Source organism: Rhinopithecus bieti, unplaced genomic scaffold, assembly GCF_001698545.2.
Source record: "Rhinopithecus bieti isolate Rb0 unplaced genomic scaffold, ASM169854v2 scaffold_757, whole genome shotgun sequence".
Lineage (NCBI taxonomy): Eukaryota > Metazoa > Chordata > Mammalia > Primates > Cercopithecidae > Rhinopithecus > Rhinopithecus bieti.
Window position 1 is genome coordinate 533,851 of NW_016803289.1, and position 5,058 is coordinate 538,908.

Here is a 5,058-nt window from a genome sequence, read left to right on the forward strand (position 1 = left end):
GGGGGGAGAGAGGGGGGGGGGAAAAGAAGGGGAGGGGAGGGGAAGGGAGGAGAGCGGAGGGGAGAAAAAAAGCAACTACATACAAAAAAGAATTCAAGAAATATTTAAACATGTATACATATGTAACAAACCTGCACGTTGTGCACATGTACCCTAGAACTTAAAGTATAATTTTTAAAAAATCATTCTACCATTAAAAAATATATATATATATATATTTAAATAGTGCTCTGACTATATCCCTTAGAGAGATATGTTCTAAGGACACAAAGACTTGCAAAACAAAACCAAATACTGTACTCTACTTATTTATTGCTAACAGAATTGGATTGGCAATTCTGAAATTTTTAATAGACTAAATGAGTAAATATATTGAGGTTCTTGAGAACCAGGGTTCTTACTGTGTGAGAAGGGAAATATAATTGTAAAGGTGAAAAGATGAGAGAGAATTCAGTGGTATTAGGTAAAATTATGATTTAAAAAACACTACTGTATGCATTTCTTAGCTCTGTCTATTGGAAGGGCCTAAAAAACAAGGTCCTTAGTAGCGCCTGGATCTTGGTTTCTTAATAACACTCTGCATTAAAATGAAGCAAGGCTCTTTGGAGAAAAGACTGATTTCTAGTTCTGAAACAGAAAACACAAGGTAAATTGGAAACTTCTTATGCCATTATACAAAGAAATGCCCCAAAATTAATGTGGAGTTATAAAAGGACAAATACTGTATTCAAGCCAGTTTGAATGGGGCTTCCATTGGTTAACTTGGAAGAATTTGAGCATTCAAATAATAATGATGGCAATAGATTATAGCATACATGAAAAAAATAAATCCATCAGTCCACAGTGATTTTAAAAGAATGATGATGAAAGAAAAATATTGGGGCTGGACACAGTGGTTCACATCTATAATCCCAGCACTTTGGGAGGCTCAGGCAGGCAGATCACTTGAGCTCAGGAGTTCAAGATCAGCCTGGGCAACATGGTGAAACCCCATCTCTACGAAAAATGCAAAAAACTTAGCCAGGAGTGGTGGCACACACCTGTGGACCCAGCTACTCAGAAGGCTGAGGGGGGATGATGGCTTGAACCTAGAAGGCAGAGGTTGCAATGAGCTGAGATTGCACCACTGCACTCCAGCCTGGGCGACAGAGCCAGACCCTGTCTCAAAAAAAAAAAGAAAGAAAAAAGATATTGGCGGCAAAAAGGAAACATCTTCTCCACAAAAGAATTATATCTAATAAATGTAGAAGAAATAATAATTTTATCATTTTTAAGAACTCACCATGTTACAACCATCAATGCAATAACTGACAGCTTATCCATGAATGCTACCACTTGGTGAAAGTTAGCTGATAAACAAGTCTTTTAGTCCCTTCAGGCTGCTCTAACAAAATACCTTAAATTGGGTAATTTATAAACAACAGAAATGTAATGCTAGTTTTGGAGGCTAGGAAGTCCAAGAGGAAGGCACCAGCAGATTCAATTTCTGGTGAGAGCCCATTCCTCATAGTTGGTGCCTTCTATGTGTCCTCACATGGCATAAAGGCAACAAGACTCCCTCAATCTCTTTTGTAAGAGCACTAATCCCATTCATGAGGAAGCAACCCTCATGACCTAATCACCTCCTACAGGCCCCACCTCTTAACACCAACACCGTGAAGATTAACTTTCAACATATAAATTCTGCAGAGACATGAACATTCACATCAAAACAGCAGGATATTCACATAAATCTCAAAGTATCAGCTCACAGACTACTTAATTACAAAAAAGGAAGAGTAGCTTTTCAACTCAGAAATATGATGCTAATCAAACATAGCATCACCAATAATGGAAGAAATCCACAATATATTAATCCTGACACGATGCAGTGGGAAATATCACCTATGTAGTAATCTTGCCAAGAATTTTAAATCTGGTTATAACCATGAGAAAATACACAAATCCAGATTGTAAGGCATCATGCTAACGACCAGCTTGATGTCTTCAAAGATGTTACTGTCATGAAAGATCAAGTTTAAAGGAGATTAACAGACATAACCACAAAATGTAATACTTGATCTTTGATTGAATCCTGGGGGTTTTTCAAAGAACACATTATTGATGAGACATTGGAGAAGTTTTATTAGAAAAGCTTATTACCTGATATTATTGTATCATGTTAAATTTCTTGGGGACAATAACAACACTGTTATTATAATCATAATGTACTCATGTTAATTACTTAGTTTTAACAACTAAACCAAGGGTAGGTAAGATGTTAACAGGAGAAACTGGGTAAAAGATGTACAGGATCTCCCCATATTAAAGATGCAACTTTTTTGTAAGTCCAAAACTATTCCAAAATTTAAAGTTTATTTTAAAAATAGATATTTAGAGAGATAAAGTAAACGTGACACAATATTAACAACTGGTAAATCTAGGTGACAAGTGCATGGACGTTTACTGGCCAATTCTTTCCACTTTTCTGTAGGCTTAAAATTTGTGGAAATGAAGTGTTAAAAGGAAATAAAACCACTGAAGGTTAAAAGTAAAGGAATGGAAAAGATAGTCTGCATGGACATTAACCAAAAGATAGCTGGTATTACTACATTGTTAGGCAAAGTGGCCTTTAGGCAAAAAATAAATTGATTAAAAATAAAGAGAAATGGCCAGGTGCGGTGGCTCATGCCTATAATCCCAGCACCTTGGGAGGCCAAGGCAGGTGGATCATGAGGTCAGGAGTTCGAGACCAGCCTGGTCAAAATGGTGAAACCCTGTCTCTACTAAAAACACAAAAACTAGCCAGACGTGGTGGTGTGCACCTGTAATGCCACCTACTCGGGAGGCTGAGGCAGGAGAATGGCATAAACCCGGGAGGCAGAGCTTGCAGTGAGCTGAGATTCGGCCACTGCGCTCCAGCCTGGGCGACAGAGCAAGACTCTATCTCAAAAAAAAAAAAAAAGAAACACTTTCTAACTAGAAAAGTTCAACTTACCAGAAGGAATACAATCTAAATGTATATGTACCTAACAAAACAGCCCCAAAATATATAAAACAAAAACCGTCAGAATTATAACAAGATATAAATTCATGGTCATGAGAGATTTTGGTATACCTCTCAAAAATAGAAACAGAGAAAACAGTAAGGGTATAGGTTTGAACAATTCAATCCACAACTCTGACCTAATGGACACATACAGAACTTTGCATTTACAAAATACATATTTTTTTTTTCAAGCTCAAATGCAACATTCATAAAAACTGACATATACTGGTCCAGAAAGCTTATCTCTAGTGACCAGATGAGGCAAAAGGCAGACCTCCGTGGTGCTGGCACTGTGCCATTCTTCAACTGTCTGGTGACTGTGCAAGTGTTTGTTTTATTAATAAATTCTTTTTTTGGAGGTGGGGGGAGAAAAGGAGTTCATTTTTTGTGTGTGTATATTATATATTTTTTGCTCACTTTTTGTGTATGTGCATTATATTTCAAAACTTAAGAAGAGTTAAAATCCTCTAGGAAGGCACTAACATACTAAGTTATATATAATATTATTATTATTATACACCCACTTATATTATTGCTAATAATAGAATAAGCCCAGTGTAGCCTGTTTTTCCTTCAGCATTTCAACTAACTGCTGTTTCTTCTGTTGAGTACTACATGAAGTAATGGGCTTATGCTTAGACGACTCCTTATACAAAACATTTGTATCTCTACACGAGAAGCGTATTCAGCCTGGCAAGAAGTTTATTCTAAGAGAGACACACAGAAATTGAGACTGAAAAACCAAAACAGTACAGGTTAATAGACTCATAAAAATAAACACAATCACAGTATTATTTTCCTCTTTTTTTTTTTCTGGCCAAGCACATATAGTTTAGCTTTCCTAAGTTAAACATAAGTAGGCTTGTGTTTAGGCAACAGAAAGCTAATTACTTAATTTCAGAAATAATTAAGGCTTTGCAGATCAGAAAGGACAGCAGAAGAATCTAGAGGAGTGCAAAGAAAGAATCAGTTGCCCCAAAGGAACCAATACAAAGGACATGATTACAGACTACAGTAATCTGAAGCCCATATACCTTGGTATCTATCATCAACTTCTTCAACAGTAACATTCACTAAAGACTTACTACTTGGCAGGCACTGTGTTATGATTTTCCTAGATCAGTTCATCTAAACATCTCACAATAAGCCTACAAGGTACCGGTATTAATTCCATTTTATAGACGAAGAACTGCAGCTCTGAGTAATTGGCCAAGAGCACCCTAGCAGCAAAAAGAACTGGAAATCTAACCTAGCTAGTCTGATTTCAGAGCATGCGTTCTTACCCCACTATGCTATCCTGCCTGTCCCTAGTAGATAAGTGATTATTTGCACTTAATGATTTCTAAGGATTTGCAGTTCTAACATCCTATGATTTGCTTCAATAAATCTGTGATAAAGCATACGACTAGGCCTAGTGGTCTCTAATTGTGGAGAGCAAAATAAGGAAGTTCAATAAACTCTACTTACGTAACCTCAAAGTTAGAATTCAGGTTCCTTTGGGTTAACAAAATTGTTCTTTCTCCATATTAAACCCATCAAAATTAGAAATGTTTCTCGTGTTAGTCAATGCCTTACATTTTTTCCTCATATGAAGACAGATGGAGCAAATATTAAAAAACATTCCATCAAGAATAAAAGTATAAATCTGTAATAGTCAGCATAACCTCTATTTTATTTATTGATTGATTGAGACAGAGTTTCGCTCTTGTTGCCTAGGCTGGAGTGCAATGGCATGGTCTCAGCTCACTGCAACCTCTGTCTTTCAGGTTCAAGCGATTCTCCTGCCTCAGCCTCCAAAGTACAGGTGTCTGCCACCATGCCAAGCTAATTTTTGTATTTTTAGTAGAGATGGGGTTTCACCATGTTGGTCAGGCTGCTTTCAAACTCCTGACCTCAGGTGACCGCCCACCTCGGCCTCCCAAAGTGCTGGGATTATAGGCATGAGCCACTGCACCCGACCAACATGACCTTTAAACACAACTGGACTCAAGACAAATTTAGTAAATGCAGATTTCGGGGCAGGGGGGCGG